Raw genomic sequence first — 14,241 nt, forward strand, 5'->3', positions numbered from 1 at the left:
GCATAACTTATTACAACTTTTGCCTTTGGCACCTACTAATATCTCAAGGTCCTGGGTCCCACACGATGAAATAATTAACTTGCACCTCACATGTGCAAGTCACATTTGCACATATGATTTAACTTTTAATCAAATGCTAAGCAAAGCAATAAAATTTCATGTCTTCGTGACAAACCATCCCCCTAAATTCTTGCAATCATCCTCAATTGCACTCCAATGTGCCAAAGCAAAACATACTGCACTAGAATTTTCGAAAAGGCATCATAGTTAAAACAACATTGACAAGTGTTGCTTAACCATGGTAATGCCAAAGACTTGCTGAAAATTTCCAGGCAGCATACATAAACCATGAGACTCATAAAGAATCCAATATTGCTGCCAAAAACCCATAGAATGGATTTTCCATTAGCATACATTATTTGTTTTGGTCAAACAACCATAACAAAGCATAAACTGAGCACAACCCATGGCTGAACTGTCAATGGCATTCATAAAACATGTTGCTGTCCACAAAACCAGCTGAATACCACTGAAAAGTGATGATCATCATTGAAAACCAACAACCAATAATCAATCTGTGATGATCATAGACTAATGCATACTAATGCATGGTGATGCCAATGTATAGTTTTAGAGCTGCAATGAAACCATACCCATTTGCATACCAACTGCAGTGACTAGTACACTGAATAGTGACCTCATGGCAAACATATTGTTAGCACAGTACCCTTGATGTACACTGAATACATCTGATATCCACTATACATGAGAGTTGTCCATCACTAGAGAAGTCAGTGTTGCCTCCCCCTTGAGCATTAGATAATGTGTAACCCCTACTCTACTAAACCTAACTAAGCCCGCCGATCCAAAGTTGGCTCTAATTGAAAATCCTCAAGGTAAAGTTGCAACAACTCAGAATGGTCTACCAAGTCATCCTCTTCCATCCACTTAGCATTCATTGGTGGATAGTTTTGAAACTTCACCAAATACCTTCTGGAAACTTTACCTCTGATCTTTCTCTCTTTATGTGCCAAAACCTACTCAGGTACCAAAATCTCATTCACATCTGCCTCGATTTCACCAATAGATACATCCTCAAGCACATCACCACTAAAAGGCCTCAATAAGCTCACATGAAAGGCATTGTGTATCCACCAGTGTGGAGGCAATTTCAGCCTATAAGCAACATCGTTGATCCTCTCATCTCATCCACATCCGCCTCGATTTCACCAACAAATACATCCTCAGGCGCATCACCATGAAAAGGCCTCAATAAGCTCACATGAAAGGCATTGTGTATCCACTAGTGTGAAGGCAGTTTCAACCTATAAGCAACATCGTTGATCCTCTCCAACACCTAAAAGGGCCCATAGTATCTCATACTCCGCTTTGAATATAACCTCTCTCTACGTTTCATCTTTTTCAGCCTTGCCTTTTCATAACGCAACAATACATAATCACCCTCTGCAAATTGCAAAGCATGACAATCAACTATCTTCTTTTGCTTCTCTTGAGACCTTTGAAGAGCATACTTAACCTTTGCATAGGTTACATCAAATTGCTAAATAAAAGTCAAGGCTTTCAATCTATCTTGTGCACCACTACAGGACTCAAAACTTCACCCCTTTTCAATCCACATCATAGTCTTTTGCTGCCTCTTTAGAAGTCAATTGTCATCCATCGGCTGCTGCAAAAAGGATGTAGATACATTACCAAACATGTCACTTTGTGCCCCAGGCATCATGCCAATGCTGCCATACATGGGGTTATGCATATTACCAGCCATACCCGAATACATTGGACCTTGCACACCATGCGTTTGTTGTTGCATACTATAAGCAGCTGTGCTATGCTTTCCCATATACGGTCCCTAACCCACCATTGCATGGAAAAGAGTGCCATCACCAAAGTATCACAATCGCCGCATCATTGCATGCATGTCCAGTTGTCCAAAATCCTGTTCGACTACCACTACCAAGATGGCCTTACATTTGGATATCCAATCCCACTTGTACCATTTGCTTTTACTCATCCCCAACCTTGGGTGCATCTTTAGGCTACGGTGGCTATCCTTTGGAAGCTTCTTGCTACCCACAAGTCTTGTTGTCCTTTTTGGGAGAATTCAAAAATCTCTGAAGTTGTGGATCTTTGGCTGATTGAACAAAGATAGTTGCTGCCTTCAATCAAGCCTTAAACTAATCATCATACTCTTCGTCTCCTTGCTGGTCATTAGCATATCGTGGACTTGAAGGACCCATTTCTTGGTCAACAATCAAATTTTCTCCTTGATGTCCATGATGTAAGCCCCTTTCAAGATTAGGCATTGGATTTTCCCCTTCATTATGTGCACTTTCAGAATGAGATGCATCATCACTGCTTGATCCCATCTCACTGTAAGATTACATACTTAGCGTACATGCTCAACTAAACACAATTTCAACACTTGAGCAAAACTTTTGGCCTTCAATTAGGTGCCTTGAGTCCACCAAGTCAAGGGATTTGATGGGATCCTAGCAATGGGACCATGAAACCAACCTTCCTCCTTAGATAGGGTGGTACTAACCTAATTTAACACTAATTACAAGAAGTAATTAATTCACATAAATTGAAATGCACAATTTCCAACTTTAACCTTGAACAATGGACAACCTCTTGGCTCAAAAACTAGTGTCCCTTGCAGTATTTCTTTATCTTTTATTGCAAAGGGATAGAGTACAACTAAGATTCTTTAATCCCCTCCGCTAATCCGAGTACCTCTTGCTGTCAAAACTAACCAGCAAGCCTTCAAGCCAATTTGCCCCTTGGTTTACCAAGGCAATTGGCCTTCACCTTACTCCTTGCGAAACAAATTTAGCCCTAAATTGACACTAGTTGATTGGCCTCTTGAATCTCCCTAAAATTGTTTTTAATTTTAGCTACTGGAATTCAAGTCCTAGACTCCCTCAATTCTAAGCACGCATCTAGAGATGGTCGTCAAAGTCTAATTTATGTTGTATATTAGGGTTTACATAAGAGATTTTACAATATCTCCACCTCTAATGACTCAACCTGCTGGAAAATGTTAAGGGGAGCTGGGAAATTGCTATAGGATGAGAGAGAATGTTGGAGAGAGAAAGTTCAAACTTCCATCACGAGAAAATGGAAGAAATTAGTTGCTGCCCTATCTAGACAACCATGAAAGCTGTCTCCATTGATGGAACCCACCGAATACGATGTTATTTGGCTGAAATAGCCCTCAAAGTGTTGTTAACTACTATTGTAGTCTCTTTAGGCATGTCACCAACTCTTGGACGGTCTCTTACTAACTAGAAATGGCCTTCAACCGTTGTAGCAGCTATGGTAGTCTTCTCTTTGTCTCTCTCAATTTCCACAAGGATGGAATCTCTCTCTCTCTCTTTTTTTTTTGAAAACTCTCTCTCTCTCTCTCTCTCTCTCAGCCTCAACCTCAAAAACGTCTTTTCCACTTGCATGGGCAAGTTTTGTCGAGTAGCAGCCTTCTAATCCTATTTTCCAGCATTATCTAGCTTATGAAATTAATTTTCAAAACATTAATTCTGAAATTTTATTTAATAATTATTCTAGTGTCAACAAAAATCATTCCACCAACCAATTTGTCTTCCAAATGTCCCTAAGCAGTCACTGATTCCTAGACTAGCATTAATTGATTAATCAATGCCTAGTCTCTAATGCCACCACTGAAATTAATGGCCAATAAATTGGTCTAGGCCGGTCCTAAGCCCCATACTGTGAAATAATTAACTTACACATCACATGTGCAAGTCACATTTGCATATTTGATTTCACTTTTAATCAAATGCTACGTAAAGCAATAAAATTTCACGTCCTTGTGATGCACTACCCAAAATTAGCAAATTCTAACACCCCCCCTACAGTGCCAATGTGATGAAGTACAAGAATCATCAATCACAAAGGATACTAAGTTCAAGGACTTGCAAAAAGCCTCAAAATTCTCACATGATAAAGCTTTGGTGAAAATATCTAAAACATTTTCTTGTGTGGGAACATACATCAAGTTGATCTATCCTGCCTAAGATCTCTCTCTAACATAATGGTAACAAATCTCAATGTGTTTCGTACTAGCATGAAACACAAGATTCGGTGCTACTGCAATAGCACTTAGACTGTCCAAGGGAATACGTGTAGGACCCTCCAATAAAATCTGTACCTCAACTAACAATTTGTGCAACCATACACATTCTAGCATTGTTGTGAAGACTACCCTATACTCAGCCTCACATGACAAGGTAGCTACTGTAGGTTGTTTCTTGCTAAGCTATGAAATGCATAAACAGTCTCCCCCCAAGAAATATCAAGGCACATATCTAAGTATGTTACAATTAAGGGAAGATCCGCTTAGCAACCTGCCAATGGGATGTACATGGGCTATGCATAAACCTGCTCATCTACGATATTGTAAACTATATGTTAGGCGTGTGTTGCAAAGATAAATAAGGCATCCAACAACCTTGCTATCAATTGCAACATCAATCATCTCATTGCCATCATGCATAGAAAGCTTCGACCCTAGCTCCATCAAAGTACTCATAGGTTTACAATCTTGCATGTTAAAAATATATAGAAGCTTTTTCACATTCTATGACTATGACATGATGATACCATGGCACCATGCTAATTTTGGGTAACCAAATCCCCAAATAGTAATGTAAAAGGCCCATATATAACATAGCATATGTATTCTTCAATTCAACTTAAAAATCTACAATTTTATCCTCTCTAGGTCCAGTAAGCAGCATATCATCTACATAAAAAATGATGACCAACAAGTCCCCCCTTCATTCTTAATGCATAGAGTAGAAATAGTTGGATTGTTCTTGAACCTGTTGCTGTCCAAATCAGCATCTATCTTCGAATACGATGCATGAGGAGCTTGTTTCAAGATATATAAAGCCTTGTTTAACTTGCAAACTAAGTGCTCTTTGCCTTTAACTCCAAGCTTTGGAGGTTGTGATACATAAGCATCCTCATGAAGGTCACCATTAAGGAATGTTGTCTTAATGTCAAGCTGATATACTTTTCATCCATGATGGGCAGCCATAGCAACAACACATCTAACCATACTTGTGCGGAATGTAGGAGTAAAAGTCTCCTCAAAATCTATGCCCTTTTTCTGAGATCAATTGAACCATCAACATTGATTTCGAGTTTAAAATCCCGTTTAGTGCCAATAGCCTTCTTGCCAAGTGGCAACTCAACAAGATCCCAAGTACCATTAGTACCAATGGAGTCCAACTCCTCTTCCATGTCCTATAATCAATGCACATGTGACTGTGCATTATCAAATGAAGTAGGCTCAACCTCATCCAAAAGTAAGCTCATGAGTGCATGCTCATCAAGAAGAGCATCTATTTTCAAAACCCCCCTTGCATTCCAAGCAGCCTTACTAGTACATTAAGGCAGAGGAGCATCAATCTTACACTCCTAAACAGACTATAATAGCCATCTTGGAACTGATTTTATTGCACATATAGCAGCCCTTGTTAAGCTGAAACATGCTTTATAGCTTAGTAGCATTTTTAAACTGCCCCAAAACACGCTTAATTAATGAAAAACACAATTTGGTGCACAGTTCAAGAGAGTTTTAATGGTCCCCAAAAACCCCAGCTATTTGGGGCACCCTTCAACATCTATAAATAGACAGGCTGCCCACCATTCAACCTCATCCTTTTGTGTAGGTTTCTCACTCTACCAGATTTCAACCATCAATCACCTACCATCTATTGTCCAGCCATCACCAACTGCAATTCATCACTATCCAACCCTAGGCGGCCTATTTTCGACCATCGCCCTGCTATTTGGAGATTTCCATCTACTGCGTTTTCATAGCACCTGATTAGCCTGCGTTTTCAATATTTGATGCCAAGTGACATGCTACTATCATCTCTTCCACCAGGTGACTGCTACAGTACCTGCGTTTTTGCTATTCAACAGGCCATCTACATTAGCGTTTGGTGTTTCTCGCACTCTGATACTTCAATCGGTGGTCACAACACTTAGGATCCGTCTTCAGTGGACATCACTATCCGACACTACATTGCTCTGCCCTTGGGCATTCTATACACTCTTATATTCATTTACAGCATTCATTAACTTCAGAGCTTCTTCTCTCTGTGTTTGTCTCTACGTTTGAGTTTTGAGTTTTTACATCTTGCATTTTGCGTTTAGGTTTGAGTTTTGCTTCTCTTTGCCTGAGTCTTTGTGTTTCAATCTTAGTCGTACATGCTATGTTTCCTTAGTACAAATCCTAGCATATCTTCACATGGTATCAGGTCCGGTGCTCTTCTAAAGAGTATACTGCGGTGATTGTGGAGGCTAGTCTTTGTGCAAGACTCACATGCGACTCGAATCTAACTCATAATGTCTTAGGCACCTTCTTCTTCGAATCCTATGACAACCTATCAAGCTTCTCCATCATTGGAGGCTTTGAAAAGGCATTATGGTCTCAAGGAGGAGGTAGACACACCTTCATCTTTACCATCTTCTTCTTCTCATTTTTTGGTTATCTTACAAATGAAGAGCTTAAGGAGTACTTCCGCATCACATATAGTTCAGTTTACACTCCAACAAGTGCTACTACTCCATCTCGACCGATTGGTGAAACTAGCCATCTCTCTGATCTTGGAGGGACCTGTTAGAGATCATAGCCAGGGCTCCACAGTCGGATTGTGCAGTCGGACTGCCACGTGGCAGTCCGACTGCCTGCAGCCCAGTGGCTGCATTTAATGCAGCCGACCTGTCCTATTTTTTGGGCAGATTTCGGCTATTTATACCTGACGTCTCCAGCAGTCTCATATACCTCTCGCACTCTTCTCTGTCGCAGATTACAGACCGGTGCCGCGCAGTTTTCTGTCTCTGTTCACAGATTTCAGACAGCAGACAGTGCAGACTGCAGCAGACTTCGAGGTGGACAGCAGGTCGCATCGTCGAGGTGGAGACACGCAGTCCAACGCACTGCGCTCGTGTATATCTTTGTATTCAGCATTCTATATACAGCAAATCTTCATCGTCCACTGTCTCTTTCTCTCCCTTCTCTCTCTGCGTTCTCTCTCTCTCAGTCCTACGCTTCCGCACCGCTGCACTCTGACATGGTATCAGAGCAGTGTTTGAGGGCTGACTGAGCGTAGAATCAACCTGAAGTGGAGTTTCCATCGCGACACAAATCTGCGTTTTTTGCGTTTAAGGGCAGACAGGAGGGCTGCGCCTTGGAACAAGGCTGAAACGAGTGTGGGCGCACAGGAAAGGAGTACAAGTGGTGGATTTGCTGCTGTTTACTGCTGTTTGACGCGGAGGAAGTTTGAGTTTTCAACCTAAAAGTGCAGGTTTTGCTTTTTCATCGCCTCCGGCGGGTGAAGAAGCTTCGGGACGCGGAAGAGCCTTAGCAGGCTGAGTTTACCCAGTCAGACGGGGCTGCTTTTGCGTTTGAGAAGGCATTGCAGGTGAAGATGTCTACAAAGATGGACTTGGAGTTCCAGGCGATTATGGACCGGAAGGTGCCTGTCTTACCGGCTCTTCCTACAGATCAGAAGCTCGATGGCGACAACTACCGCATTTGGCGCGTTATGATGTTGGCCATCCTGGAGTCCTATGATCTGGCAGAGTTGGTACAGGAGGATATTGACCGGCCTTCGGTAAGAGATGAGTCCAAACTCTCTTCCGATGCTCGTACGGAGTTGGCCAGGGCCCAGTCTCATTGGGACAAACTGAATGCCAGGATTCGATCCTTTCTCTTTCTATCATGCACTACAGCCGTGATCGCTCACATCGAGCACTTGACGGTGGCTCGTGAGATATGGCTGGAGCTTGATCAAATGTACAATCGGATGACCCTGATGAAGAGGGTTTCTTTGGAGGTACAGATGCGGACCTTGTCCGTCAATAAGTCTTCTTCGCTAAGGGAACACATTAACAAGCTAAGGCAGCTACAGATGCAGGTTCAGAATGCGGGGAAGCCGATTTCCTCCGAAGACATGGCGATCACACTATTGTCCCAGTTGCCGACACGATTCGGTACATTTTACTCTGCCCTTATTGCTTCGGGGCGAGAGTCTACTCTTCGCTGGGAAGAGTTGGTTCCTATGGTCTTGGGCCAAGAGGAACAGTTAAAGGGACAGAATGCTTCCAAGACGGAGGCGTTGACAGGTCAAGCCTCTCAAAAGAAGGGGAAGGACCAAAAGAAGAAGAAGGGGGATAACAAGTCCAAGAAGGACAAGGAGAAGGACAAGGACAAAGACTCCACATGTCACATTTGTGGAAACACTGGCCATTGGAAGAAGGATTGCCCTGACAAAGACACGAAGGACACCAAGAAGAAGGATACCAAGGATTCTGGAGCGGTGGCTACACCCTCATCAGCTGCATTTCTACATCTAGTTGTCATTGAGGATGCTTCACCAAATGCTTCTGATGCTGCGATGACGGCTCCCCAAGCTCGAGAGTGGATTGTTGATAGTGGTGACTCACGGCACATGACTCCTTCATCAGATGATGTTGCCCAGCTGCGACCTTCGCGTGGGCAGGTTCTCATTGGGGACAGCTCTTCAGTTTCTATTGCAGGTCGGGGTAAGATGCAGCTTATTCCGGATGGACGAGGTGGCACCTATACCTCAGAGGTTTTGCATGTGTACCAGGATTAGGGTACCATCTCCTTTCAGTTCATAAGATTTACTCCCTTCGTCTTTTGGTGGAGTTTGACAGTTCTACTGTGCGAGTCCTTGATCGTGAATCGAGGAAGGTTCTATCATCTGGATATGAGGAGAACAGCATTTACAAACTGAAGTCTTCCACTGCCCTCTCTACTCTTATTCTTACCTCACAGTCTCAGTCTGAGTTATGGCATGCTCGGTTTGGTCACGTGAACTATGACTATCTTCGGAGGGCGTCACGTAGACAGCTTGTTCGAGGGTTGCCGGATATAGTGGTGAGCCAGCAGCCATGTGTCTCCTACATACGGGGGAAGCAGCATAGGGATGCCATTCCCCACATAGCTTCGCGGCGATCTACTTCACCGATGGAGCTAGTATCTACGGATCTATGTGGCCCTATGAGGAATGAGTCCTTGCGTGGGAGCTCGTACTTCATGCTGATCATGGATGACTATAGCAGGATGACATGGGCCTATTTTTTGGCACTAAAGTCAGAAGCTTTCTCGCACTTCAAGGATTGGCTTCTCTTTGAGGAGAACCGATCAGGCCGGAAGTTGAAGACCTTGCGATCCGACAAGGGAGGTGAATTTGTGTCTAATGAATTTACTCGGTTTTGTGCAGATAGAGGAATTCACCAGGAGTTTGCCAATACCAATACTCCTCAAGAAAATGGTATTCTAGAACGGAAGAACCGCAGTGTGATCGAGATGGCGCGCACCATGATGGAGCACCGACAGACCCCTCAGGTTCTGTGGGCCGAGGCTGTGGCTACTGCAGTCCACATTCTTAATCGATCCCCTACTTCGGCCGTGGAAGGGATGACTCCATTTGAGGCTTATTTTGGGATGAAGCCAGATGTTTCTTACTTTCGAGTCTTTGGGTGTGATGCCTATGTTCACATTCCCAAGGCTCACCATGACAAATTTGAAGCAGCTTCCCGAAAACAGGTATTTGTTGGCTACAGCTCCCAGTCCCAAGGCTACCGACTGTATGATCCCGTCAAGCGGGATGTGTCCACTAGCCGTGATGTTCGGTTTGTGGAGGTTCTAGCTTCTTCAACAGGTGAGGAGCACCCCGTTCTTGGAGATCCAGGGGAGAGTTGGGCTCCTTCTACAGTTCCACTGGAGCCCGTGCCTTTTGATTATGATTCTGTTTCTGACACAGAGTCTACTATTCCACCGGATCCTTCTGAGGAGTTACCCCCGGTGGACATTCCAGAGTCTTCTGCTGATGGAGAACGACGAGGGGAGGTTCGGCCTCCTCCTCGCTGGGCCCATGACACACTCCGTGATTCAGGGATCGAGGGGGTTCCTGAGGAGTGGGGACCGCAGGATGATCCGCGGCGGTCACGGAGGCACCAGGCGCATTCTTCGGAGCTTGTTTGCTCCAATTATTGTTTGATGTCCCGTGTTATGCAGGACCGAGAGCCCACCTCCGTGAAGGAGGCTTTACAATCCGCCCCATGGAAGAAAGCTATGGAAGCTGAGTTGGAGGCTATTGAGAGGAATGGCACTTGGTCACTTGTGCCACGCCCCCCGAAGAATAAGGTGATTGGAGTCAAGTGGGTCTTCAAGACCAAATATCTCAGTGATGGTACTTTGGATAAGCACAAGGCTCGCCTTGTTGCTAAGGGTTTTGCCCAGCGCCCAGGGATTGACTATCATGACACCTTTGCCCCCACAGCTCGTATGGCCACCATTAGAGCTGTTCTTGCTTTGGCTGGCCATAGGAGATGGCCTGTTTATCAGTTGGATGTGAAGTCGGCCTTCCTGAATGGTGATTTGAAGGAGGAGATCTACGTTGAGCAGCCTCCTGGCTTTGGTTCTTCAGATGGGAAAGTCTACAGGTTGAAAAAGGCCCTGTATGGCCTCAAGCAAGCCCCGCGAGCTTGAAACGAGAAGATTGATTCGTTCCTCCAGTCTCAGTTGGGCTATCGGCGGTCCAAGGCCGATCCGCAGCTGTATGTTCACACTTCCGAGGATGGTTGTGTGCTGTTTGTCTTATATGTTGATGATTTGATTGTCACAGGTGATGATGCACAGCAGGTCCAGGAGACAAAGTCAGCTTTACATCGGACGTTCGAGATGACGGATTTGGGGCTACTCCATTTCTTTTTAGGCCATGAGATTTATCAGTCTCAGAGGGGGATCTTTCTCTCCCATCAGAGATATGTACGGGAGCTCTTGGTGTCTTTTGAGATGGAAGATTGTCGGGTCCTCTCTACTCCTATGGATCCGAACTGGAAGGCCACTTCCCATTCAGCTTCTCCTTTGGCGGATGCGTCCCGCTATCGACAATTGATAGGGTCCTTGATTTGGCTTCTCAACACCAGGGTTGATCTATGTTTTGCTGTTGGGCTCTTGGCAGGTTTCATGAGTGAACCTAAGACGGTGCATTGGCAGGCTGCTCAAAGGATACTTCGGTATCTGAGGGGAACGTCTGATTTGGGGATTCATTACCCCGCCGGGACAGATGGGTCAGATCTTGTACTTGCAGGTTGGAGCGACTCGGATTGGGCCGGTGACGTGGACCACAGGCGGTCTACAACAGGTTACTGCTTTACTTTGGGTGCAGGTGTTATTTCATGGAGTAGCAAGAAGCAGCCCACGGTAGCCCTTTCGTCTACTGAGGCGGAGTATCGGGCCGCGTCTTCCACCACATGTGAGGTTGTGTGGCTTCGGAGATTGTTGGAGGAGCTTGGGTGCCCCCAGACTCGTCCTACATTGCTGCGATGTGACAATGAGAGTTGCATTGCCTTGGCCAGGAACCCTGTTTTTCATGCCCGGACGAAGCACATTGAGATTCAGTACCACTTCATCCGAGAAAAGCTTCTGGATGAGACCATCACTGTGGAGTATTGCAAGACGGAGGACAATCTTGCGGATTTGTTTACGAAGGCGCTTTCTAAGGCTCTACTTCGGAGACATTCCAGATCCCTCAGACTTCTGCCCTGCCCAGGCTCTAAGAGGGGGTGTTAGAGATCATAGCCAGGGCTGCACAGTCGGACTGTGCAGTCGGACTGCCACGTGGCAGTCCGACTGCCTGCAGCCCAGTCGGCTGCATTTAATGCAGCTGACCTGTCCTATTTTTTGGGCAGATTTCGGCTATTTATACCTGACGTCTCCAGCAGTCTCATATACCTCTCGCACTCTTCTCTGTCGCAGATTACAGACCGGTGCCGCGCAGTTTTCTGTCTCTGTTCACAGATTTCAGACAGCAGACAGTGCAGACTGCAGCAGACTTCGAGGTGGACAGCAGGTCGCATCGTCGAGGTGGAGACACGCAGTCCAGCGCACTGCGCCTGTGTATATCTTTGTATTCAGCATTCTATATACAGCAGATCTTCATCGTCCACTGTCTCTTTCTCTCCCTTCTCTCTCTGCGTTCTCTCTCTCTCAGTCCTACGCTTCCGCACCGCTGCACTCTGACAGGACCACGACATTCGGCGCATCTGGCGATCCATCTCCTTTATCTCAGTCAAGCCTTATGTCAAGTTTGTATAACCCTTTTGAGTCGTATAAGCCAAAACCCTCTCTTGTTTCTCCTTTTGGTGTATAGGAGCCGAATGGTTGTCAATATATTAACTTTAATAGAGGAGGCTCTCGAAGTAAACTATTGGGTGTAAAGGCCCTTACACTACTCCCGTGTATATATTTATTTACACATGTGAACACACCCTTGCGGGTGTAAGTGTACCATACCTTAACCACGTCGCCTAATCTCCGTATTTAATACACTATGTTGAAGCACCCTGAGTTGGGGAGGAGATCTCTAGAAGGAATCATGAGCTAATACTGCCTCCTTTGCACATGCCAGCTCCTCCAAGGTTAGGATATCAAGCTAGCTATGGTGGAAAAGAAGGTAAATGAGAAGGCAAAAGATCTTCTTGTGCATTTAGGTGTGTAAACAGGCTGAGGAAAGCTGAAGGATAAGAGATGGCTTTGATACCATGTGGAAAATCAAAGTGGAAGCTAAGAGTGAAGTGTGCACAAGAGGGAGAGAAGAGCTCACAAGTACAAGAACAAGTCTTGCTTATTCAGTTGCTCATGAAAGTACAACATGGGTCAGTCTCACTCATCAGTTGATGTAGACCCATGGGCTGTTTATATAGCCCCAGCTGGTGAGCGTTAAGGGTTTCCCCTTCCCCTCAGGACCACCCATTCTTTTATTCTTTCTCTGTACCACAAAGGTATACACCCATCTCTCGATCTTCACTCACTGCACTGCATTGCTGAACACACCTTGATTGACGCGCACACTTTCTGAGTGCTTCCTCTCACACCCTTTGAACTGGTATCAAAGCATTGACATCAAAGTGTGCGCTTTTTGAGGACAGAGAGAGACAGTCATGGTCAATTGGTGGTCAATTTGACCAACAAGCTTGAGGTGACAAGGAGACATGATAGTTTCATGCATGCGACAGTCATCAGGAGCAGTCGTAGGGCACGAACTGCAACGGGTGGTACATTGCAGAAGCCAACGGGACAGGCGACAAGTTAGCGGCAACCAGACGCAGCATCCCGGGCCAACATCTTAGCTAGATGACAGCTCACAAGCAATTGGCAGGTCAACTGTCGCGCTCTTCAACACTTTTTTAAGTTTTTTTTTGACATTTTTTAATTATTTTCAGCAAGCATGCCCCTCACTCACTGACAAGGGTTCGCAGCTATAAGCACAATGCCCAAATTTAGGCCTTTTCCCAAATTTGATACTGGTTATGCAGAACAATGACATCTGGCCTAGAAATTGCAAACATTGTGTACATTTGCTTCAAAAATTTTGGGGCTTTTCTTATACAAGTGGAATTTTGCTCTCCTGAGCCAATTTCACTAGATTTGTGCACATTTGGACCCCCAAATTTGGGGGTTTTGCAAAATTTGCGAAATTTCTCTAATATTTGCTCGAGTTGTGCTTGGATAGTGAAATTACAGCAAATTCACCACTGAGTGTAAGAAATTTGGACTTGGGATTTATCAAATGTTGTAAAAGTGCAGTTCTCTTGGTATATGTACTCCTGAATGCTCATTATGCAGTGTAATAGTGGTACATATAGCACTTGAATCATTGCATTTGGGTGTTACGGTGATGTATTATTGAAGTGGGAGCTGTCATTTATGCATACATATCAGATTTGGTTAATGTACATGCTGTAAGCCATTTCATTACAAAATAAGATGAATACATGAGGGTGACTATCGCGGTCGCATGGGCTACACAAAACATGCAATACAACTACAGTCTACAGTCTAGTATATCAAATACAAAAAAAAAAAAAAAGACCTATGTCATATGAATCTATGATGAGGCATTACTATCATCATCATCAGAACCATCTGAGTGCTCATCAAGAGAGTCTGAAGATGACTCCTCGACATCCGATGATGAGACACACTCATACTCATCCTCACTGATGAGGTTACCATCATCATCAAATGATAGCTCCCTAGGTGGCGGCTGTGTAGGCAAGGGGGGGATGTCATCATGAGGCACAACATGTGAGCTACTAGAGCCCCGCCTTACATATATCTGCAAGCCACTCGAACCATCCCTCCTTAATGAT

At 44.6% G+C, this 14,241-nt stretch overlaps 1 protein-coding gene across 3 annotated transcripts in view; it reads right to left on the reverse strand.

The window, feature by feature from the left end:
- LOC148020374 (transcription initiation factor TFIID subunit 4b-like) overlaps positions 1-14,241 on the reverse strand; it is a 110,164-nt gene that overhangs the window by 58,715 nt on the left and 37,208 nt on the right. The window lies entirely within an intron of this gene.

Source organism: Lygodium microphyllum, chromosome 19, assembly GCF_053477565.2.
Source record: "Lygodium microphyllum isolate KBCC chromosome 19, Lygodium_microphyllum_v1.1.10, whole genome shotgun sequence".
In the NCBI taxonomy this organism is placed as follows: domain Eukaryota; kingdom Viridiplantae; phylum Streptophyta; class Polypodiopsida; order Schizaeales; family Lygodiaceae; genus Lygodium; species Lygodium microphyllum.